This window comes from Sturnus vulgaris, chromosome 8, assembly GCF_052056855.1.
Source record: "Sturnus vulgaris isolate bStuVul1 chromosome 8, bStuVul1.hap1, whole genome shotgun sequence".
Lineage (NCBI taxonomy): Eukaryota > Metazoa > Chordata > Aves > Passeriformes > Sturnidae > Sturnus > Sturnus vulgaris.
In genome coordinates this window covers 18,063,251-18,090,019 of record NC_142250.1, presented here as the reverse complement: position 1 = coordinate 18,090,019, position 26,769 = coordinate 18,063,251, and the positions used below count along the sequence as shown (strand labels likewise).

Genomic DNA, 26,769 nt, shown 5'->3' with positions numbered 1-26,769 from the left:
CTAGACTGCAAACCTTCTTCTCACAGAACTCCCATACTCTGCATAAATATGGGAGAAAAAAAAAAAAAAGAGTAGTAAACACTAGCATAATGTGACATTCACTCAGTTTCCTCTCCCTGAGGTGAGAGGCACACATGAAGAACAAGTATACATTAATATGCCTGAAGACTCCACTGCTCTTAAAGCATGCTAGATTAACATACTTCATCCCTTCTAAAAGCCCACTGTTAATATGGCATTTGGGATGTTGCATTTTCCAGGACAAAGGCCATCAGGACTGATCCATCTATGCAGGATGCCCACTACAAAGACCAATACAAAATACCAGGTAGTATATGAACATCAGCAGCTAAATTTAGAGAGCAAAAACATCACCCATTGCATACTGATTAGACTGAAATGCTATCAAGGCAATAGAAAAAAGAAACCTGCAGAATGATGGATTCAGAGGTGTGCATTCAAAACCAAAAATAGCACATCTCTTAACATATACATACATCCATACAAGTATTTTTGTTTATTTAAACAAAGACTTACTCCAGAACTCTACACTGCAATTAGAAGATACTAAATCTACTTTGGAATTTAATGCAAAAAATTAGATGTGGTATACATGGGCATTTCCAAATCAAGACTTCAAAGGGAAGTCTTAGCCTACGTTTTTAGCATAAGAATGCCCAAGAGACTTTTCTCTAGTCTGAAGAGCCAAGCCTGCTAATGCCATGTTTTACTTGGTCGCATCCTTCTACTACCCAAAAAATTACAGAGGTCCTCCTGGCCAACTTTAATCTTCGCATGATGATTCCCTCAAGCACGGAATTTTTTTCTTTACTTCTGCCAATTTTAACTTATCTGGTGAAAAGTGAACATACTAGCCAGAAATTAGAACTAAAACTATAGAAGTCTATTTATCATGAAGATTAAATGAATGCTCAAAGAAAGGTTTCAATGCCTTCCCTCCCCTTAAAAAAAATCCCAACCAACCAATAAAATCACAAAACCAAAAGCCCCAACCAAGGCTACACGTAATCCTTTGCCTTTCTTCTCCAGAACCGGCAAACACAATTCCTGTGCATACAAATATTTAGGCGGTGTAAATTCCACACGGGCTTACACATTCCCACCTAACTGGCAAAAGGTCCAGCCTATTTTCTATACAGATGGGATATAATCCATTGGCAAGGGAGGAAGAGCCACTCTAGGACATCTGACATCTCTCCTCTAGTCCCAACCTGAGCGTCTGGAATTGCTATAATTTCCCAAGGATGAAGAGTTAAATGTAGCGCAGCACTTTCTATCAAGGACAGCAGGTACACAGCACAATTCATCACCATGGAAAACAGAATCAATCACGGCAGTATCTGGTGTTCACTTACTACCTAAGCAACAGTTTAAACAAGTAAATACAAACGAAATATACAACACGACGGATGGCTGCATTACTAAAAAAAAAATTATATCAATTAAGTTTGCAAATAATTAAACACCCTGCACACAGCACATTTTCCCCGTCTAGCCTGCTGAAGGAGAAGAAAACCTTTCATGTGCTTCTACGGCAGGCAGCCCCACACAAAACAAGCCGACACCTGCTGCAGCGGCCCCGCACCGAGACGCCTTCGGTTCCCGCCGCTCCCGGTTCCCGCCGTGTCTCAGCTCCCGCCGCTCCCGGCCCGCGCGGCCCCGCGCGCTCTCCGCCGCCCCGCGCACGTGCGCAGCCGCCGCCGCCCCGTCCCGCGGCGCGGGCAGCGCGAGCGGGAGCCGCGGCCCCGCCCCATGACGTCATCGCTCAGGCCGCGCACCTGATCCCCGGCAGGTCGCGCCTTAAAGGGGCCGCCGCGGCCGCAGCCCCCGCGGGGAACGCAGGCCGGCAGTGGCCATGGCCGCGCTCGGGTAACACCCGCCTGTCCCCGCAGGACACGCGGTGCCTCCCCGCGCCTCTCCGCCACCTCTCGGCACCATCAAGAGACCCTTCAGCCGCGCCCTGCCCGCGGACGCCTGCAGCCCTCCTCCCCGGAATGAACTATCCCAGGGTGCCGATTATGTAAATAAATCATTTGGGCAAGCAAACCACTCACCTGGAGGGTTTTAGCAACACACTTTCCCATTCTTTCCACAGCTCTTTTTAAGAGGAAGCCGTGGCCAGAATAGGATGTGCCTCTCTGATTCTCCCCATCCAAACAGCTCCATTTTTTAAGAATTTGAAGGCCACAAGCTTTTTTTTCTTAGTCCAGAACCCCAATGTCAGTCCGCCCATTGGTAAAGGCCAGCTTGAGCATTGTCAGCGTCATGTTCAGAACCACGTACTGAACAAGAACTGCTGTAATTCTGGCAGCAGAAACCAGCCAGTGTAACATGGCACAAAACTGATAACCACTTCGTTTGTATCATCAAAACAAGACACGCTCAAAATGCAATTGGGGCAAATCAAACTTATCACTACCCTCTTCCCTAATCAAAATCAATTGTCCTCTTACTCTGCTCAGTGATCCTCTCTACTAAGGAAATGTGCTGGAGGACAAGAGACCTTTAAATCAGTATCTGCATCACTTCAGCTCCAGACAGGCAAATAACAAGAAATAGGGAAGAGAGGATAATGAAATGGAAGATACAAATACTAAAAGCTCCTATTCTAAAAGCAAATTTGAACAGAAACATGGTAGTTTCTATACTGTAATCCTTATTTCTATCTACCCACATCTATCTACTTATATCCTATTTACATCTAAGCCATACAGAAAAATACTATTCTTACATAGCCAGACATGAAAATACATCTCACCTAAACCTCAAGAAGCTTTCTGGGAATTCTCAAGGTGCAGGCACTTTTTAAATTCTCTCACTACTGTTATCAGCCATCAGTCTAGACACACTGCCAGGATTAACCGTCATGTCTTCCAACTTTCAGGGCAACTTCATGCAAATGAATTCATCTCTGTCTGCTCCAACTCCTCATCTGTAAAATGGACAAATGACACATACGATCCTAATTCTCATACAGGCTCACAGGGATAGTTCCTCCCTTTAGATATCACAGATAAGTATTAATAGAGCACGGTATCACTCATAGTCCAACTAATATCAAAAAGCTTTTATTTAACCGTTTTACAGCTGTTTCCAAATAATTATTTGATTCTGCAAAGGTTCTCCTTTTTCTTTGTTTCTATGCATGGGTTCTGCCATCAGTTATGCCAGCACTCATCAAAAATAGTGTTGGCCATCAGAAGTGCAGCATTCAGAAAAGAGAAGAGACAGAATTCTGCTGTGCATATGGAAACAAGGCTGAATTGTACTTTAACAAATTATAACCTCATACATAAGCTTTTGCTTCTTGCTTTGTTAATAAGGAGATACCATAAATATACATGTAATCAGACACTTCAATTCCATTCAACTCTTGTTTTCCCTTATAGAGATTACTGCTTCCCCCCTCCCATGACATTTGTAGGCACCCAGATGTCCAAAAACATTTTCTTTATGTTTCCCCACCCTCATTTCCCTGAGTACTTACAAAATCTGTGTTTCTGCTTTAGTGAGTTTAGTTGCCTAAGATTAGTATACTAAATAATCCAGACTATTTTCCAGAAAATGATGCATGTGATACGGCATGTTTTCTAAAATAGAATTTCATTTTCATCCTAATCTCAGATTGCATGTGGACAGAAGTTATACAATCTTATTTTATTTAGGTACTTAAAATAAGTAAATGCTTTATGCTTCTAGAAAGAAGGCACCTCATCCCCTCAGCTCCCTAGGCTGTTACTTAAGTATGAATTTTTTTTTTTAATCTTTCATTCTAAGAAACTGTGTGGAACAATCAAAACAGGTATACTACACTATAATTTTAAAACTCCACTTATTGTCAAAAGCTACGTTGCCAGTTCATTAGTGCTAGTTTCAATTCAGCACCTCATTTGCTAAAATTTTAGTGACAAACACATAATGGGATTTTATTTTAAAGTGTATTCAGAACAGACTATCTTAATTATTGATAACAATAAATGTGGAATTTAAATACACTCAAATACACTTTTCCCTAAATTGAAGTAGTTTTACTCAGTTTAAAATTATTTTTAAAAATAATCTCTTGTTTCATTGTTATCCATCCTGTTTGGTGTCTTTTTGATCACTGAGCTCCCACCCTTGGAGAGACGACTGTGCAACTTCAATTGGAGCCTGGAAGTCAACTCTTCACAGCTGACAGATCGACTATTGTCTGTGACATGTTTGCAGTGCTATTGCTTATCCAGACTATTGTGTTGCCTTCCTGTTGCTTTCCCCTAGAACTATTAAATTAAACCAACATATTTACACATATTACCACCCAACACAGCTATCCCACTAACAGTGTTGAATAAGCAAGACTTAATAAGTAAAATTACAGCTCAGTTCTGTCTTGCAGAGTGAAATCATGACAAAATCACTTCTGAACTTTATTTCATGTATGGAACACTGGATTTTTATCCACATTTCAGTAGGTTAAACAAATTTAGTGCACTTTTAGTCCTCTAAATAAATTGATGCCACTTAGGAGCATTTAGCTACTAAGTTTCTAATGTAACATAAACTTCATTTACTTCTGTTGCAACAAGGTAATTCAAACTCCAGTGAAAGGGGCTGCAGCCCTCTCACTAAATTTCAAGTTTGGATTGTAATTCTGCTAAGAGAGTCTTCGTAGCACCACGCTTCATGCTTATAAATAAAGCTTCTATTACGCATTTCAATGTTATTCAAAAAAGAGACAGACAAATACTAGGTACTAAGACAGTCAATAGCCTAATCCAGCATTCCACAATGAGCAGCATTCTTCCTCTACTAAATAAATCAAAGCAAAATAAATTTTTGTTGGTCCAAAATTAATTATCTTTATTAATTCAAGCACAGAAAGTACAACATGATGCAGCATAAACAGTAAGACAGACAGGTCTGTCCTTCCTCAGTAGATTTGCAAATGTAGCTAAACCAGGAACTCCAGTTCCAGAAACCCAAATTATTCAAGGCATGTGCATTCCAGGTCTAAGAAAAAACAAAGCCATGAGTTTTCTGATCCACCTATGGTTTTCAAAAACAATAGGTAAGATATAACATGAAATTACCCATTGATGAGCAGCCAGTTGCTGCAATAAATTTCATTCCAACCACACAAGGGAAAAACAGCTCTAGTGTCCTAACCTCGGGTGCTGGCATGAGCTCAGCTCCCAGCTCAGCAGCATCACAGCACTCCCAAACCCCAGGCCTTCTTAAGTACATCATTTGAATCACACCAAAGGCTGGTTTGGCCTCCTACACCCAGTACTTAGAGCTAGTTGATGAGGCTGCAACATCCTGCAAGCTCTATACTACAGCTTCTCTCCATTATACATTCCTCCTACATAGCAGTCTTACCCTCCAGTTCCAGTGGCAGATGTTACTGGCATTCTCTCTAAGACTTAGTATTTGAGACATATTTTTCAAAGATTATTTTATCACTGAGTATTCATGGACAATAACTGTCTTACTTTGCATTCCACTACAGTAAGGGTCCTCCTATTTATTCCTAATATCTATATCACCTACTAGATTCATACAGCTAAGTCTACATATTTTACTTTAAAGCAAGAGTTTCTGGCTTTGGTGGCTAAAAATATTACCACTAAAATATGGCCAGAGCTTGAAAAAGCACCAACCTGTGAGTTTTCCACATAGATTTGTCTGGATATTTGGAGGCTAATTATCAATATTAAATAATCAATGTCAACAGCAACTTTTCTTGTACATAATATGAACACAAACATTCATCTAGGAAAACAAGGTTCGTGACGCAGGAAAAATAATAGAATTTACAGCATTTAGCCCAAATTCTCTATGTAATGGAGAAGCAAAATAGTAGTAGTAGAGGAGAGAGAGAGGAGTTCAAATTATCTCCTTGAGGAGATAATTTGACCAAAACAAATATTTTCAAGTCACCCTGATCCTTTCTGTAGTATGCAAAAACCTCCACCTCTTAAAAGCTCTAGAGTGTCTCCCTGCAGGATGCTGGACTCCTGATGTGTCCATATCAGACACCTACCCTGTGTTTAACACTGCCCGTGGGAGAAAGGAAGGGAAATATTAGGCAAAAACATAAACTGAAAGCAGCTCTTAGTAAGTTAATAAAGAGAAGGAATACTGAAATGATGGAATTTCTTTCACATTTACTTAAACAAAAAGCTCCATTAAAAAGTGCTTGGAGCTGTGACAAATTCCATTCTCGGGCGCAAAATTCAGGTTTAGCTGGCTACACTGTACACAGGCTGTTGGCTTTGACTCACAAAATCTCTCTGAGCAAACAGAAACTAAAAATGCTAAGTAAGGTAATTTCCAACGATTAAAGACACGTATTCTAGGGTATAACAATGCAAATAGAGACTCGAAGTACACTAACAACATATGTTACACCCCCAGGTAACTGAAGCTTGTATTCATTTCTTAGTGGAGAAATAGACAATGGAAACTGGGAAAGATTTTATAAACAAAACAATTACCAACAGTACACTCCTTGTTTTCATATGCTAATAATACCTCCGGTATTCAGAGTGCTGGAGAAACAACTGAAGTCATTATGAAAATGAGAAAGAAATAACAGCTAACTACTGACAGCTTGTTAAGGGCCCTTGAAAAGGAAAAAAGAGCTGAAAATCTTGTGTGGTACAACTCTTCCTTGCATAGTGAGATATCAACAAAAAAGAGATGAGGCTACTGAGTTAGAGAATGTTAGAACTCAAAGGACTGGCAATATGGAGACTGATTGCATCACCATTTTGTCAAGTGGATACTGTCTCAGGGTAAATTGTCTCCATGTACAAAGTGCTCATTTTTTACTCAGTAACATTTCAAAAAGTCTGTATGTACTGTTCATCAATCTTAAAATGATGTTGTTGTTCAAAAACCAGCTAAATAAAATTCTTTAGGAGAAAGAACAGTCAGCTGTCTCAGCAACTGGTTCATGATGAGACCTCATCTATGTTTTTTGCAACATTTTAAGATCACTCATCTTTCCCTTTTTCTCATGGATGGGCTTTATATCAAACAACTTCCTACCTTCCTGAAATTGCCTACCACATACACACAAAATCATGCCTTCTGGTTTTCTTTTTGGCACTTGCACATTCACTCCTCTCCCCAGTTCAAATTATTTCAGTCTTTCCAATTAAACCTCATTTTCTAGACCTCAAATTATTTGATTACTCTTCTCCTAAACTCTGCTCAGGTGAGCTCTATTTCCTTAGGGCATTTGCCCCAGTGAGATGCAGCACTTCAACAGAGGACTTACCCATGGATAAAGAAAAAAGAAAAAAAGCTTGTTCTGTATCTTTTTATCCCTCTTGGTATACATCAGGAATTCTGGAGAATTATCATTTAATTACTTGTTGCCTACAGTCTAATTGTGTATTCTTGATTTCTTTTAAGTGCAGAACTTCAATTTGTCGCTCTTTATCTCCTAAGATTTTCTTAATTTTCTGAAAATAATTCTGTGCTCATAAACTTGTGTCCTATGTATATATATTCCCTCCAAGTTCTAGGAGCATTTTTAGTGAATCAATTTTGTAAGCACACTGTATTCTATCATCAAGGTCATTAACAAGAAGATTGAAATGAAGCAGAATGAGTACAGACCCAACAGACCGTGGCGGATCCACATTCAATACAACCATTTCATTCTGACAGATGATCATTAGTAACCACCTACTAGGCACAGTCATCCACCAAGTCTTGCTCCTACTCTACAAGAGTTTCTTTCAGGTCACATTTCTTCCCTTGTTTGCAAGAAACGCTGCCAAAGAACTCACTAACATGAAAAACACTAACAGTCACACTTTTCTTGTCAATTCAATGACCTTATTGTCATATTACAGAAGAAAATTAGACTGGCATGACTATTTACTCTTCCTAAATTCATCGTGCTTGTGCCTCATGTTCCTGTTGTCTCCCTGAGGCTTAGAATTTCTGTAAGAATTTGTTCAAAATGTGGAAGACAAGAGACAGAAAATTATAGACCTTTCCTCTCTTTACATTTTCATATGTTCCAGCATCTCAAAGGGCAGCTAGCTGTACTGAGATAGCTTCCATCACATTATTTTTCCTTAACCAGTCAAAGGATGCATGTCATCAGGATCCAACCTAATAAATAACCTACCCCAGTAGGTTTTGCACACTAAAAAGTATGTGTTTTATTTCCTCCTTGTGCAAACTGCTGCTCATTTATACGCCTCTTCTGCTAGTGTTTTAAGGATATTTTCTCACTCCTAGTTAATCTTACAGAACTGTGCTGCTCCCCAAAGCCCAGCATTACAGAGCCATGGCTCTATGGCTGCCAGGAGGACACTGCGGTGAGTGCAGCTCAGCGGGCAGCGGTGCTGCAGGGCTGCCCCAGGCTGGACAAGGCCAAAGGACAGGACACGGTCCTGCAGAGGAAGGGACACTTCCCACTGGGGTGGCCATCCCTAGTGCAGTGCCAACACAGGAGAGCTGCACTACGACAGAACAGAAGCAGAGCTCTGCAATCCACCTAACAATCGTCCCGGCAAGGGGAGGCCAGTTACCAGATCGTTTGCAGCATATTAGCGTCGCCTCTGTGTCAGTGATGAAATCTGCCTACACCCAGCCGGGCAGATGGAGCTGCGCTGGATGCGACACACACACACAGCACTTTGCTCACAAAATTCATGCATATACACTCAACAGGGCATTGCAGATAAAAAAACAGGATTAAGCATGACACAAATGATCCTGCAGATATGATGGCTCTCACAGTGTTGATAGCACAGCACACAAAGCCTTCTGTACATTCCTACATTGTTGTACCATTACTTTTAAAACATTAGTAACTTGCTGTCCTTGTCCAAAATTAAACTGCATAATAATACCCTTATTATAGTACGTGTGTATCTAGCAGTTAAGGATGTAAATGTTTGATTACATTTTAAAATAGCAATAAAGAACAGGAAGAAAAAAGTTTTAAAATACATGAGTTAAAGATAAGTAATACCTATGTTTTCTTAAGTGTATTGTAGGTTATTCACCATGTACCCAAGTTGTTTATTTCCTTTTCACAAGAATTATACAATGATAACATAAAACTGAAAAACTCTCCATTATCTTTTGTGTACACTAAGCATACTCATAGCCTTCTAGCCCCTCCCTTTATTGAAGTTTAATCTTCCCAAAAATATCACAGATCAAAAGAAGTAAAATCGTGTAATACAATTGGAAATTAATAAAAATAGTTAGGATGCAAAAGTACCTGCAAAATAATCAGTTCTCCTAAGATTATCCAAAATTCATCCAACATATTGCATCATTTTATGACAATACTTTATAAAATAGCAGAGTAAAATCTAGCAAGTTCAACATTAGAAGAAAAAGAATAAAAATAGTATTTGTGTAGATTAACATAGTAAATGAATGCTTAGCTGTTGAGGAGTATCTGACTAGATTTAATTAAAAGTGCAAAAACTAATGTTTTTGAAGGGGAAAAAATACCATTGGACACATGCCTGCTTTATGCCCCTCAGAAGGAAAAGGCTAAAACACTGATTTATCATGACTTAACAAGACACTGACCACCAGCTGAACTGCATTAACTGACTAATGCATTTCTAGTCCAATTACCCTGAGAAGCAAAACAAGTTAGTATAAACCACTAGTGAATTAACTATATATACTTAGTGAAATCTCAGACAATATAACAGAAGAAAATTTACGTTGAAACTGGTTAGTCACTAATTTACATCCTATCACATTTTTCCTGATGAGATAAAATAATTTACAAGGACAAAGTCTTCAACTAGTGGGATTTTGGAGGAGGATATTGTTTGTTTGCTTCTTTGGTTTTTTTGCTATAGGCACAGTAAAGGATTAATGTCTGGAAGGTAGTAAAAATATTACAAATTATACTAATCTTGAACACTAATATTAATCACTAATCACAACTAAATCAAAATTAGATAGCATTTTACTGACCAATTTGAAGTGGGCTGGCATTCAGTATATTTTGGAACAGATATTAAATACTAACTGTTTGATGTTTCTTTTAGATGAAGTAGATTGATTACTAGTTCCCATAACAATAATTTCAACTCAGAGCTCAAGAACTTAATGTGTTTAGGAAAATTTGCATGATAAGAGGCACATCACCTCACAGACTTTGTACTGCTGCCTCATATATGTGACAGCTATTGATAGAAAAAAATTACATTAATGCAGGCCCCTAGTATTACCTTTAGACTTAGAAAGAAGTAAGAACTCTGTCCCATTTAGTTCACTGCTGCTACATGATGGAGTACAACACATCTGCTCTATTCACAACCACACTGGAATTCAATACAAACACATATTTAGTTTAACAATTCGCTAACATAATTTGAACAGTTAGTACAGTCTGTATTCATAAGGCTTACTTATGCTTAGGTTTAGCTGCAAGCTCAGTTACATCTTGTCTATATGGACAGGAGCCATAACAAGAAATAATTACTGCTGATTAGTGTCCAGAGAAAGCCTGTTCTTTAAAGGTGACCTTGGTAATTAAATCTATTTTTGTTTCTTCTGTATAGATATGCACACAAGTTACATTAGCAAAATAATTTGCTAACTCAAAAGAATTCATTGTAATGTTTCATTATGCTACTTCACATATCCTCTAAGAATTTCCACCCCAGTAGAATGTAACAGATTTTAGAACTATTTCTGTAAGAAGAAGACAGACAGTTCAAGATCTGGTTCCTCCTCTCACTGAACTGGGGATGTGACAGTACTGGAACAGCCAGAACACCCAAATTTTTTCCGAGTTCTACACTAACATCCTCTGAGCCAATCTTCTGTGCCCATCAATTCTGACTACTTATGATGTGATGCCAAAGTTAATTTTGTTGAAATATCAGGACTGAAAGACTCGAAACAGAATTCCAGTAAAAAAGAAAAGCTAAAAAACATGTCCAAAACTGAGTTCACCAGGGTTAATTTGAATTTTCAAACAGTAAAAAGAATTCTGCCTGCTTATGTAGCAAAGACAAGCAATAGCTCTTCAAGCCCTTGCTTGTCAGAGGAAGCTTTGTCTGTGGACATCCCTCACAAGCAAGGGAGTGGTGCCATATAAAGGAGCTGCCCCTGACTACAACACGTGCATTACCATGTCTGGGTAACAGCTACATGCAATTTGACAGGGAAGGCTGGAATGGATGCTGATGTAATAAGTACTGAGTGGAAACCAATGCAGTAGTGGCCTTGTTCTCATTCCTCTAAAATTTTAACTGCCATCATCTTTTCTGTGGTATCAGCCCACCAACAGTCACACTTTGAATGGATAAGCTAAACATAAAGACATTATTGAAGGAAAATAAATTGTGCATACTCCTTTCTTAAGTATTTACCAGTCCACCAACCTCCTCTCCTTTATATTTACTTCCTCTTCGATAGATTAACAACTTGACAACTTAAAAAAAACAGTTGCAAAAAATGCAATGAGCAAACTCGGTATTAAGGCTCACAAATGTCTGAAATCAAAACACCTGACTCAAGTTCTTCTGAATTTTCCTTTGTGTTTTAATTCTCCTTACTGCAAAGGATATGGAAGAGCTGAGTAAGCAAGTGATGTCACTGGACTTCATAAAAGAGGCAGAAATTGCATAAAGTGTAAAGATGCAATGCACATCAATTTATCTTCCAATTAGTTACATAATAGATATTGTTGCTTTTTATTACTACATCTTGCAAATGTACACCATTTTAAACATGCATTCTAATACTTTGCCTAGCAATTCTACTGGATTATCGATTATAGGCAGAGTTATAATTCCAATTAAAACATAACTGAACATGTGATCAAGTGACATATAAAACTTATGTCATTCATAACACAAAACTTTCAGTGCTGGTATCCTGGCTGCATCCCAAAATCTGAAGGTACCAGTAAACATATCTTACTGTTATACCATTAATGGGAAGAAAAGGCTCACAAGGCTGAAATTTAAACAACCTAAGAAAGCAGGACTGATTCCAGCTGTAAACATGTCTGCAATTCCAGTCGAGGGTTGCTGCCTGAGGCAGCAACAGCTACTGAAATCACAGAAATTCCCTCCTGGTAGAAACTACTGTTTGCAAGAAAGAGGCTACTCTAGTCGTGGAAGCAGAACTGACATCATTAAAAAGGAGACAAATCCTGCTCTACATTATCTTAGACTAAATTCCAAATAATTTTGGCAGCACCAATATGCATTTAAAAAACCTTAGTGCAACAGAGGAAAAATTTCCCTAATGACCCTTTTAAAGAATCCCCAAAGCAATTCTGCCCTGAAAATACAGAGTATTTCCTCCAGCACAGGTTTCTTTACAAAAATGTCAAATGGATTTTTGGCAGCGATAATTTTCCTACTTCAACTTTCAATTTTCAAAACCATGATTTCAAAGATCTCAATCTGCCAACAGGATAAGTTGTGACATTAATTCCAGGGAAGCTTAGAAGAAGACACTGGCTTTGGCATTGCATTTCCCAAAGAACATGCAGATGACAGGCAAACACACAGACATGCTTCACTCTCTGCCCCCAAATTCAGAAACCAAAACATTTAAGTGAATGCCTTTGAGGCAAAAGAACATTATTTTCCCTCTCTAAAGTTAGCTGGATAATTATACCCTGCAAATAGTGCTGAACACTTGAAGGAACTACTAAGTAATTAGACTCTGGAGGTGTGCCATTTATTTTATAAAGCCCAAACAGGAGAAAAAATTTGACACAAACGCCTCTTTGACCATTAGCTTTTTTGGGAAGTTCTGCCTAATACAAAAAGTTGCAAGTGTCCATGTTTCAAAAGCCAGAATTTAAGCGATTGGCTTTGTCTAGACAGATCTATGTAGTGTTCCATTAGTATTATTACGTTTTCATCAGATCAATAATAAAATCCTTTATGAAAGCTGATTGGAAAACCACAAAGAAAGACCTACATACCCAGCTACTGTTGCAAACACACTTTTTGTTCAAGGAGTACAGTTGTGCTACTTTTTCTATTTCTTCTGAGGAGGTAAATTGTTTATGAGAGGAAGAGTTAAGGACAACACTAATAACTAAGACTCTTCATGCTGTCCTGAGTTAGGGCACCCATGGATAATAACATAAAAATGCTGGCCTTCATTAAAAGAAACTGAGGGTTTATATTTTTCCACAACCTCTTTAGAGCAGCCCAGAGTTGACCTTCACTAGATCTTAAAGGATTCAAAATCATGATCATTGCTTCTCATTTATGTGGTAGTATTATCAGTCAATGGAAAATTCCCTTGGTAAGCAGCCAAGGCAACTTTTCCCCACCCTGACAAAGAAAAAATAAACATATTTTAAAACCCACACAAACCAAACCGGTTGATACTCATAAAAAGAGGGAGAATTGAAGATCCTTTGTTTCATTTGACACAATTTTTCTCTATATTCAGTAGCTGTTTGGATTTCAATTTTTTTAAGAACAAAGAATGTTGGCAGAATTAAAACTGCGTGACCACACACCTAAATAACGGGGGTGGGCAGAGAAAGAAAAATTCAAACACTAATTTACATGCTAAAATTCTATTTATTGCCTATAGTCATCATGTGGGAGGACAGATATCGGATCATTATTGGGGAAAATAAGGGGTAAGATATTTTTTAACTGTTTTTCACTTTGTACCACCTGTGTGCAGTCCAAAACAAGCAGCTGGATCTCACTTTGTCATTCACACCACAAAGAACTGCCATCACCACCTCCTACTGAAGTCATTTGGCAAAGCAGACCAGCAATGCAGAACATCCCTGAGCAGCACCAGCAGCTCTGCTGAGGCAGCCAGGCTCTCAGCCTGGAGCTCTCCTTCAAAATATGCACGTGAAAATCAACTATTTGAGGTTCATCCCACACCAAAAGGTAACACTAGAATAAAACATGGGTATTTAAAACAAAAGTGACCTTCTTTTAGTCCAGGACCAGTTTTATCAAAAAAATATTACTACTAGATAGAGAATAAGACTTCTTCCTCCCCATTGTAATCTTCATCAGGTATTAACCTCTTCATAAAATGTTATTAGTTATATTTATAGGCATAAATTATGAGTGTGTCTATAATTTTTCCTATCTCATGACAACTGTAACTGAAGACAAAAGGATTTTTTATAGTCTCAAATAAAATCTCCCAAAGAGATTCTTTGTCAAATCTAAATGGATCTTTTCTGTCTTATCAAAGAATCAGAAGTAACTGACAATGCTATTCTTGAAAAACATTTATGCAGTTCAATCTGCTGAACAGCTGACTGCAATTTAACAAAATTTCTTTTTGGCCTCCTTCTTTGCTTATATCAGTAACAAAAAAAAAAAGAAAAAAAAAAAGAAAAAGAAAACCAAACAACTTTAGTAGCAGCAACTGTCTCAGCAAGAGGCACATTACACAATGCCTTGGTGACTTCCTTCTTAAGAAGCCTACAAAACTCCTCCAGCAGGTCCAAAATTTTGTCTCTTTTATTAGAAGAGAAAATGTGCTGGTTCCCTTGCTCTAATTCTTCTTGCCTGCATAATATCCAAGTTATGCTACAGTCACAATTAGAACTTGTTCTGAATACTATCTAATGTGTGAGAACCATCTATTCCTTGTACAAAAATTAATGTTTGTTTAGTCAAGGTTTTGCATAATTTATTAAGGTTTAGAACAAAGAACTTCATAGTTTGGTTAAGTCCTCCTAGGAAAATGACTTAATCTAAACTAAATCTTCACAGAAATACTCTTCAAAGCAGGAGTTAATCTGAACACAGCCAGAGCTGCTTATCAAGACAGCAATTTGCCTGCACTCCCTTTCTCCCTGAGCTGGTGCCTCGAATTCTCCAGTCTCATCTGATGCCATTCTCACCGAAGGAATTCACTGAACCCTCCAAATGAACAGCTCGTGCAATTAGGAAGAAAGAATGCTGAAAATGAGTGTGCTCAACAAGTGAAGCACAGGGGCAGAATAACTGAGGAATCCCAGGGGAGGTCTGTCCCCAACCTCACACCTAGAGCATGACTAAGAGGTCACATCAGGCTGCTCTGGGCTTTATCCAGTTGGGACTTAAAATCCTCTAGGGATGTAGACTGGATTGCCTCTCATTCAAAAGCACAGCTGTCAATGGAGAAGGGAAAATATCTTCCTTACCACCAGGCAGAACCTTTCCTGTTTTAATTTATGTCCATAAATTGATAACATACTTCACATGCTTCCTGAGGAAAGTTCCTATGTCATAGTTATGAGTGATTTTCACAAACCAAATGAGAACATTCGTTTGACTGGATGAGTGAAGACATTTTTATGTCCTATTTAAAGCAGAGACATATTGGCAATCCCATATCAGCTCAATAGGCTGGCATTACACAGAAAGACCAAAAATTTAGTATGCAGAAAACAAGAAATTGCCACTGAGAATTCTCAGAATTCACCTCAAGAATAGTATTTCAATTGTTTTATTTAAGTAACAATCAAAATTTGAGTGCTATTAATACTTAAAACCATTCCCAAGTACAGCCAAAGATGAATATCATCATTTATTCATAACTTTGGATAAGAATATGGGCTCTGGCATTTAGTATATATGTCATTACTCAAATTAACTCCTGATAAGCTCAGATAGGAAAAAAACAAGCCAAGGAACAAACTGGAATATTGTTGCACATTTTTTACTGATACCATTAACCTAAAGTGGGACAGTAGAGACATGAGTGAAGTGCTACAAGTAATACAACCATTTTCAGACCTACCAGAGATAGCTACCTTTGAAGTAGAGCAATACTAAAACAAGTAAATATTTGATGTTTTCTGCTAAGAAAATTCAAATTTTAAAGATCCAAAAATTTTTAAACAGTTTAGGATTAATTAGAAGTCTAATTTTAGGCTTTGGATCCTTGTTCAAACAACTTTAAATAATTTTTATTTATTATACATACATAAGATAAATATATCAAAGGTTAAAATTTACTTACAAATGGCATATCAATACTAACTGCTGTACAAACAGTATATGCATTCCTTATCAGAAGAAAAAGAACAAAACAAATTTGTAATCTATACTTGAAGTACTGTATTTCAGAGCAGAATTAAGCAATCCAGTTGAGTGTGACACTGCAATAGTCATACATTTTCCATGTTTTCTCTCCCAAAACCCACCAAAATCTCAAGTCTTCCCTTGCAGAATAATCCTGAAAAATAAGATTTTCCCAGTAGTGCTGCTTTTGTCTAGAAATGTTTCAGGAGCTAAGCCATCAGATAAAGCAACTTCAATTTGAAAAGATCCCTCTTTTTCCTTGAGCCTGAAAATGTCTCTGCTCTAGTGGAGATAACAGGACTCTACCATCTCCTGCCTGTGATTGCTGCTGTTTCCTACCAGGCAAGAATTGAATACAGTGGAATTGCCCAGGTACCTTTCCAGGCTGCAGCTGCAATATCAGACAAACAGGCAGAGGAGAATCCATCATATGCAGAAAGTGAACAGAGGAAAACATAATGGGTAAGTGGTAAACATCTTAATTTATGTGAAAATTATACAGCTGAATATGACTGCTACAATTGTTAACAACATTATGTGGACTGATTGAAAAAATACATTACTAAATTAATTAAGCTACCTTTCTATCTCTCCCAAAAACGAAGAGCCCTTAAAGAAAACACATTTGCACAACAGAAGATAATGTCTTAAAAGACAGCTATTTCCATAATAGAACTACAGTCTTAAACCCAGCTAATTTTTGCTAACAGGAATGAGAGATTCTCTCCTTCTCCATCCTGTCCTGAAACAATGCATTTTAAGAGAAGTATCTAAAGTGAAGTTTTAAAAAGCTTCCCTGAAAAATCTGTGAAAGTTGTCTGTCTTCAAGAATTTAAACAAATTAGGAATACCATAAAAACAGCACTTAAATGAAAACTGCAACATTGCCAAAATGAAAACTGCAACATTGCCAAACTCACACCACAGCATTCTATCCTGATTCGCTTTGAGAAAAACAAATAAATCTCTATTTAAAATCTATCAAGCATCCATAATCAAAGAAACCTAAAGTTTTTGCTGGCAACGCCTTTTTTAAACATACTTCAAAAGTATTTACATAAACTCCCCAGATATCATCTGTTACAAGTACTGCATAGATTGTAGTGATAACAGTGTCCATAACAGCCATCAGAGAGTGCTGCAGTCTACTATCCCAAGGATTACCAAGTTTTGCTGTCTATTCATTAGCACACTTCAGATGCAGCACAATGAAAAAACTTAAATGAACGAGAAGAGTAAAAAAAAAAAATCAACTTTTTTTTCTCTCTTTTATTTCCCCTCCCTTTCCCCTGCACCATGACCTATTTTCTCGAACGACATGCAGATCTGCTGAGGACATTAACCTGTTTCCATGTCACAGTAACAGCCCATGTAACCAACATGCTGAGATGCATTAGCTGTTGTTTATTGATCCATTTATAAGTTCATTGTACTGGGAATGCAAACTGGAGGATTACAAAGTCTTTTGCTATCCTCTGCTTTGTGACACACTTTACTGATTAATTGTTTTCCAGAATACATTTATTTCCATGTTTAGTGGAAATACTTACAGAAGATTCCTCCTCTTCAAAGGCTCCCACGTGTGAATCACTCTTACATATTTTTAGTCCATTCATTATTTTCAAAATTCAAAACACAATAAACCACATACCATTTTTTTTTAATGAAACCATATGAATTACATCCACCAAACATTATCTACTACAAATACCAATTTACTTTTACCAAGTATGAGAAATAAACAAGCAGATAGATTTAAAAAAAGAAAAAAAGCTAATTTCCCCTTGATTCCCTGCAGACTTCTCATATGAGAATTGTTCCCACCAAACACACAGCATGTAGCATGTACCTCTGCATAAATTTTGGTGAGCCAAACTGTCCTATGAAAAAAGCATTCTAGTCAAAACACTAATGTGTGACCATTACCTACCTGCTTTTACCTTTGAACCAGTAGTTACTTACTGCTTATTTGAAAAGGATATATTCAAACTCCCTCTTTTGTGCCAGTTCATGGCACTAAATTGTTTATACAATCTAGAAAGCTTGACTACATTCTAAAACCAGGTATCTACAATAAACTCACATTTACTGCTTCAATTTAAATAGGATGGGAAAGCAGCAGAAGTTTAACTGCCTGAATTTTCAGATTTGTAGAAGACAAAAGGGGAAAATAATTCTAAAAGTCAGACTTCTAGCCTTCAAATTCAAGGACTACATGCTTGATCAAATGCACCCATCAAATCAATTACAGGAGAATGTAACAAGCCAGAGTCTATTGCAAAATAATTAAAAGATCACCAGGGTTCATGTTTTTTGTCACACTTTTATAGACAACCACAATTCAGTGAAGTTTTACCTGCATTAAAGAAAAACAAAGCCAAAATAAAACAAAAAAAAATGGCCTAGTTTCAGGTTTGGAGAGATATTCGAAAAAGGGAAACATTCATAAATTGTGTCTATGAGTTTTAAAACCCTAATTTCTCCAATTGTCAAAAACCCCTAAGGATTCAGATATTTTGCTTTCAAGACAGAACCCCTAGAAGATGACTGTAGTGCCATCAAAGGAGAGGGGGGGGGAAAAATTACAAAAGAGATACAGCTCCCATCTCATCTACCAGAAGTGCTAAGTAAAAAGGAAAATACTGCCCCAAGAGGGATGCTCTAGCTGATGCTCTCTAGGGGGAGAAAACAAATTGGACCAAGGATACATCAGACAGCATAATCATAAGCCTTGTTTAAATAGTAACTCGGCAGTAATTTTTTTTGTTGCCCACAGAAGCATCTGACTAAAATAGGTTTCCTACCAATACCTTTTGAATTTTCAACATTTCGGAATAAAAGCCCCTGAGATCTCAAAAATAACTTATGCTCCTATAAACTACACGAATATTAATGTTCAGGTAGAGGAAAAAGACCTGATTTGCTCTCATAATGAGGGGAAAGTAGGAAATTCACCTCTTTACATTTGATTTGGTATCAGATCAATCAGTACAGACACAGCAGTTTCTGTTGAAATGAAGTCAAATGACATTAAGGATTGGAGGAGAAGGGAATAAGGCGATAAAAAGACAATTCAAATACAAATAAATGTTAATTTTATTATTTCTGTAGCTCACAGAAACTATGACTTGTAGACAGTAACTTCATAGCCTTAGAAACTAAGAATCACTTGCCCAAGTATTTACATTTGTTGACCTCCTCCTGCTCAACAGGTTGCCTAGGAACATCTTACCTCAGAATGAATGGGAAAATAGTTTATGAGTCTGTCTGGACATTTCAAATATTTTTTTAATCTATTTTATGAAATCCACGCAAATGGTTTTCCATTATGCTATTTGACAGCATTAAAGATACTCAATGAAGAAAAAAGTAGAGGAGTAATAAAGATAATGTACTCTGAAAAGGCTTTCATAGATAAATACCAACTTGGATACGACATGCAGAAGCTGGTGGGATGACTCAGCTCCTAATGATATTTTATTTAAGTTCACTTTCTTAGCAGTAGCCTGATGTTATTAATAACTCCCAGCAGGCTACTTAGAGCTGTAGATTCATTTTCCCATTAATGGCAGCAAAAGGTTCTTTGTTAATGGTTTTAGGATAATGCTGGGTTTTGCCATATGGTTGGATTTGTATGAGGGTTTCTCATGAAAAGCCAGAGAGTGTAAGAAATTGTTACTATATTTAACTGCAGTGTCCTCACACGCACAGCAGACAACTGGAGTGGACACTGTTCTAATATTTACAAGTGCAAACGATGCTCAGTATTTACTGCATGTTCTGTTTAAGAGGACTACAGGGACCTTAAACAAGAGAACATATGGATGGATCAGAGGATTTGTAATACAAAACTGAGCTTTTCACCTCTAGGTCATCGGTTCAAATCTAAACTGGTAGATAATGAAGGCAAGCTATTGTCATCTGACAGCCCTGGTCTTTGCAAATTGATTTGTCAGGCTCAGTCCTGTTCACATCAAACTCAAAATTCAAAATGACAATTTGCATTTCTGAAAACAATCCCAGCAACATAACAAAAAAAATGAACAAACAGAAGTAATCTCCTCTTCCTCAGGTACCCTCTCCAGGCCAGAGTCTCTGGAAAGTGCCAGAGGAACAGTGAAAATAATACCACTAGTAGCACAACACATAATTCTGTGGATAAAGGTTACGTCTCATTCTCAGATACCCAATTCAAATTTCCTTTGTGCAAGTACAAAGCTTTCAGAGGTTTTATTAATAAAGACAAGAAAGAAGAGACACCAATATGCAGGTCTTAAAGCTGAAATTTCAGTCCTGCTTAAAGATCTCTACAGATACTTTGTTCAAAGGTGTGTTTCTTAAGGTTGAAGGTTTTGAAGAAAATGGTCACAGTACTCTGCAAGAGGAATATCAAATTTATTTCCCATGTTATTATGATGTATTTGTAATCAAAATGTTTAAACACCACTTGCAGCAGCAACATTGTATTCTACTACTCGCAGACAGCTTTAATTCAGAAATGGATTTATTTACAAGTTATCATGAATGATACTAGAGAAGCCATATTTCTACAGTATTTCTTCAAAACTGTTAGACAGAAAAAGTACGGATTATGCTATAACAGTACATAATTTTCCAGATGCTTTCATAATTTGAACAAAAATGGTTTTAAGCCTCAAAACCACATCCAGCCCTTTCCTTTGCCTCTTACTAATTTGGGAGCAATGACAATAAGCATTCAGCAGGTACCACAGCTCTCCATTTAACTAAGCAATCACTGCTACAGGAGTGAATTGACACACCATCTTTTAACACAGTATCTTTAAGATCAACTTTACTTCACAAACTTAGGGCACTAGACAACAAAACCTACTGAAAGGTTTGCACTCTATGAACATGAAATGTTACTCCTAATACTTAAGATTACAACAGAATACATACAACTCACAAATCTTGGAAAGTATCAAAAAAGTAAGAGCCTCTTGTCTTCCTTGCAGGTTCCTTGTTTTTTACCAAGGTGCTGATAAACTGAAGTTTTCCTTCCTTTTCCAGTAACTCCAGATATAAAACACTTACTGTAACTTCAGGAAAGGCACACCAGGCTAATTTCCCAGCTGTATGACTGTACCTAAGTTCTGCAAGCTGAGTAATCGAGCTGGTATACAGTCTATTGCTCTAGAACCAGAGTAGCACAGCCACGTCATAGCCTAGTCTGGCCAAACATCAGACCTGTGTCCCATAGACAGTGGCTGGTGAGAGGCACCTAAACCCAACCTTCCCCAGTCCCAGAACAAGAGACCCCATGCATCAACTGATATAACAGAAAAAGAGAAGAAATGGACTGCACACTAAACTTGCATGTCAGGAGACACAATAACAGACCTACTCCATTGTGTCATTTGTCTTAGAAAGTGTCCACACTACACTAAGAGATGGTTCCTCCCAGCAGTCTCACACACAGAGCACAAGCCTCGGGAATGGGGCTGCCTACAGATGAAAGGAAGAAGGCAAAACCCTAAGGACTCGAGATTGCCTGACTTGCAGTTAACAGGACCAACAGAGAGATCCAAGCAAGCCAATCAAAATTCTTTGACAGTCAATAATTTCACGCTGTTCCTCTCTGCCATCATGCACTGCATATCTTTTCTAGGCAATGACCCACAGTGACAAAATATAAGATGGTTTTGGAATTGTGCCTGCAGCAGCTATTGACAGAAAAATAAAGAAATTAAAAAGCAAACAAGAAGTATTTCAGAGAACAAATAAACTTTTTTAATAAATGTGTGTGGAACAGGAAACTGAAGGATGTATAAGGTATTCAGAAGGCTGCATGAGAAAAAATGAAAAGACAAATAAGCTCTACAGGTATCAACAGGTACATTAATTATAAGACAGTTTTGTTTGTTCTGAAGTTAGGTAAGCAGATTAAAAAAACAATAGCTGTGACTTTTTATTATTATTCTTTCATCCCCTTACCTCAGTTTTTTGGGGTTTTTTTTATATCCTCTGTTGCAATTCGCACAGTTGGACCAAAAATGATTCTGGACAGCCACAACTGTTCTGTACATAGGTATGTTTATAGAGTCCTCAAACTCAATGAGCCTCTCAAGGTAACAAACTTTTTGAAGCTCCACAAACTGGGAAATAAACACACTTTCTCTTCTATGTACTGTCCATGAAAACTCGCCTAAGAAAGCTTAAGCCCTAATAACATCTCCAAGACTAGACAGAGAAGGATTTAAATTCCCATTATCCTTTTTAACCAACTTGTGACTACAGTCTCAAAATAGACACTTAACCCAGAACTGAGAGAAGAACTAGCATATTTCTTACCTGCAATGGCTGAAAGGAATGAACTGAAATGTTTTACAGCTGTCACTAGCATTAAAAAAAAATAAAGCTCCTATTTAATCCAGTCTGAATGATATGCAGCATGCGTGATTAGATATAGTTTTGTTTAGAATAGAACTTACAGAGTATCCTGTTTAATTAAACTGTTATTATTTCTCTAACTTCCTAAATGAGAACAAATTCCAACAGGTTGACAAATATTTTTCAGCCCGTAATACTTTTTTCTAATTATTTTTAAAAGCTGTCATATTCAAGTCATGTATTTCCTCACCAGGTGAGTTCTCAGCACAGTACTTTCCTTTCCTCTTGAAGCAAACACAAGACTATCCATGTCGCTATTGTTTTCCAAAACTGCTACTCAGTGTCAAATATATTGCAGCATAAAATCTTTTTTCAAGTCTGAAAAGTAGCACAAGCTTAGAGAATTTTTTTTTTCAGTACAAACATCTTCCTTTCAAGCTGCATGAGAAATACACAACTATTTTCCCTTCCTTTTCACATGCATCTTTTTTCCATAATTAAAACACTCAGAATTTGTTCTGAAATCTGAAAAGGTTTTTCAATTTTTTTAATATACACACAATCAGATACAAAAAGTTCACGTAGCTGAAAGACCAGAAAGCCATTATGCCTGCAAATTTTTGAAAGCAAAGGGTATATTGTTATGGTTTGTATTTATGGCTGTAATCCTCATAAATGTCCACTCATAATCCTTCTTCTGAAAGAAAGGTTTCAAGCGAAATGTGACTCTGGAAAAGCAAAGAGCTTCTGCTTTCTTTCAAAAGAAGGAGGGAGGGGTGGGAAAGCACATGGTTTTGCCTACCTTAGACTAACATAGTAAATTAAATTCTGAGGAGGCTTCTAATCAACAGCGGCTCCCATGCAAGTTTAACTTTTGACGGCAGCTGATCATACCTGTGTTATTAACCAAGATAATGCAATACCCTTATTATTTCAATGACCCCTACTAATAAAATACCTTTTCAGCCTCTAGCAGTCTCTTTTTCTCGTACCTGCTACTCCTTTTCTCTTGTGCGGGCGCGCAGAGCAGAGGGGCCCTTCTCTCACAGTCCTGCCGGAGCTGGGGCCGGCATTCGGGCCCGGCCGAGCCCCGCACGGACCCCGCTGCGGCCCGGCCGAGGCGGGCGGGGGCTGCGCCACTGCACAGGGCGGGGGTCGCCACCGGCCAGGCTCCGGGCACGCGGTCAAGCAGCCATTGAACAGCTGGGCGTGGCCGCGGTTTCTTCTGAGGGGACGGGACGGGAGCAGAGGAATCCGCAGCACTTCGGGAGCGCTCTCACTCCCCACCTGTCCCCGCGCACGGGTCCCGGCGGGCGCGCTCATCCCCCGCTGCCATAGCTACGGGCAGCCGCGCCGCCCGCTCTCGCGAGAGCCGCCATCTTCCCGCGAGAGCCGCGGGCTGCGCCGGCGGCGGGCGCCTCCTCTGGCGAGAGCGCAGAGGGAGCTCCGGGACGGGACGGGGCGGCGCTGAGGGGGCGCGGCTCTGTGTGCCGGGAACGCGGCTCTGTGTGCCGGGAACGCGGCTCTGTGTGCCGGGAACACTTCGGGCTGAGGACACTCGGCCGTGGGATTGGTCACAACTGCAAAGCGTGGGCAGTGGGAGCTGCGAAACACGGCTGGAGGAAACACACGCGTTCATGTCCAGCAAAAGCTCGCTTGTAGTTCGCGGGAGCTGGTTAGAGCCAATTTAGAGCCAAGACGTGTGTTCAACGCTATGCGTACTTCAGGTGTGAATTAGACCATCTCAGGATGAGGGAAGATTGAATAAGATCTTTCAGAAATTTGTGGTGTGGTTTTCTGGGTACTAGACAACATGCAAAATTACTATAAAACTCACATTCCCTGAACTATGTCAGCTGTACATTGCAGTGTATGATTTTGCTATCCCCAGTGTAGACTGATGGTAATATTAATTCTGGTGTAATAGTGCTCTTGGTGACACCCAAAAAACACTTTTCAAGCCCGCTGAAATAAATGGGTGCCTCCCTATGAGTTCAGGATCATGCATATAGAGAGAATCTGAGGATAACTGTGTCAAACACCATTTCCATGACCAGTTGGTATCTCAGTGATGCCTGGATAAACAATATTAATTACTCAGACTGAAACATGAACACATGCGGGTTAATACATTTTCTCTTCTGCTCTTTCATTTCCAGTTCCCAGCATCTGAGAGATACAGGTTTTGTAACTATTCATGGAGGAGTGCCACTACCTCTGTAAGTGTACAGGAAGTTCTTTTTCTTTAATTGTTGAGCCCATTTTCACATAAGAGAAGTGAGTTGATGCATAGTGTTCTGTATCTAAAAGATGTATGCCAGAATTTCCAGCTTCTGATAACTCAGATATCCTGTTAGTGGTGTACCAAATGCACAGAGTGTGCCTGGGGGACTGGGACTGTAGTTTGTTCTGTCTAGAACAAATATCTGTGAATATGCATCTGCAATAATTGTCATGCTGCTGTTAATATGGCATTTTTAACACCACTAAAAGTAATAAAAAAAAAAAGTTTGTGCATTTGAAAGAATATTTGTTTACTTGTGTCTTCCCATCCCATTTCAGTCTCTTGCTTTGGGAATCAAACCAACCATAGTGGAAAAAAGAGCAAATGAGGAAAGCCTCAAGCCTCTCTTAGGGACCAAAGATAATTAAGAGAAACATTTAGAGAGAGTAGATATAATGAAGCCCTGAATATGTGCTAGCTTCAGGCCCATGAAAGCATGGCTGTTTTTGTAATAGAATATGGAACTAATTGCGTGTCTGAGCCTGGCACTGTGGGGTTTGACTGAAGCACTCCTCAGTGTAATTGAATTTGTACAGCATCTGTGAGCAGGGGAGGTCGGGTGCCACAAGGCCCATAGGGTGTCCTTAGGCAGGCCAGCAGAAAGTTTCTCATTTGTTTGTCCCTCCTTCCAGGGACCACTTTGTTTTTCCCACAGTGAACAATGTATGATGGGATTGTTGCTTAAAGCAGGAACTTCTCCAGTAAGAACTAGAAGTTCACGGAGTCCTTACTTACCCTTTTGTGTAGAGGGATGTTTTGGAGCATGAGTGCAGCATTGCTTAGTGGCCAGCTTTTTCACTGCTTTGTGTCCTCCTTGTATGCTTTTCTTCTCCCTAGCTGCAAATGCAGGAACCTGAAGTAAAACGATGTCTGAGCCTGGGAAGAGTTGAGACCTTTGTCAGCCTTCTGTAGTACAATTGCATTGTCCCTGCCTGAATTTCCAGAAAATACTTGTTCCAAGTAAGCCTTGTTACAAGAACCGGGAGGAATAACTATTTTGATTTGGCACCTGAAGAACTTATAACCATAAATTAATCTCATCTTATGCATTTATTTGTTCATTCTGTATTTTTGAAAGGCAGATGTTTGTTATCATTCTGGCTTGAGCTATACCTAACTTATTCTCTTCCAATTTTTTTAAAGGGTAGTGGTCCCTTGTCTGCAAATTTATTTGTATCAGTTCCCTCTGAAAGTATTTCAGATGATATTTTGTTTAAATGAAAAACATACTTTTAAAATTAAAACTCTTTGCATAAAACATTTTGTGTATTGTTAATCAAAAGATCAAAATAAACACACAAAAAAGAACCCTGCAGGTTTTCTTAAAAATAGTTGGACAATATGCATGAAGAGTTTTGATGTAAATAATGTTTCTAAAAAGTATAATTGAAAATCAAAGTAAGAGTTTATATTTGAGAATTTGTTTATTAAGCTGACTGAAGTTTAGGTTGCATTTTGACAGCACTGCTTCAGGGTTGTTTATGTAGTTCTCTTTCCTTTACTACATGTGTTAACACAAAATATATCTGAGCAAGTACTTGCACTCCTTAAAGTTTCATGTAAGTTGTACTGCAAGCAGAAGATGATTGTCAGAGAGCTAACACTGTGTTAAATACATAGAGAGCAAGAACATAAAGGTACTGCTAATTACATGAACTGAAGAGACTTCTACTAGTAGATATATGATTATAATTAACATAATTAATAATGTTTCAAATTCCACCTACTCTCAATTCAAAAAACTTGTGGAGTTCTACAAAATCTGTGAAATCTTACTTCTGTGTCTGCCTGCAAATTCTTCTTGGTTATCTGTGGCCCTGGTAAGGCACATCTGCAATACTGAATAGGCAACTTGTCTAAATTAGTTTATAACCTGCAATTTGGCCATAGATGAGATTGCATATAAATGTCTTAATGTGCTGTAAGCCAGCAGGATGGCTTGCAAACTTCTAATATTGAATCAAGAGAGACTTTTATATGTGCTGCTAGTGGGCAGCAGCGGCCCCTGTAAATTGCCAGGGCAGTGTTAACAGCAGATTGTTGTGACAAGGGGCAGTCCTTTGGAAGTAGGACGTTTTCCAGATGATCACATCTGTA

At 38.5% G+C, this 26,769-nt stretch overlaps 1 protein-coding gene across 2 annotated transcripts in view; it reads right to left on the bottom strand.

Moving 5' to 3' along the window:
• The window catches only part of USP54 (ubiquitin specific peptidase 54), a 92,188-nt gene extending 68,704 nt beyond the window's left edge, over positions 1–23,484 (bottom strand). The window contains exon 1 of one of the 2 annotated variants that reach the window (XM_014879931.2): positions 23,381–23,484. The gene's annotated coding sequence lies outside the window, so the exon portion shown is untranslated. Of the gene's footprint in view, positions 1–1,586; positions 1,658–23,380 lie in introns of those variants that run through there. The other variant, XM_014879935.2, reaches the window with a different exon arrangement.
• Positions 23,485–26,769: the final 3,285 nt, after the last annotated feature.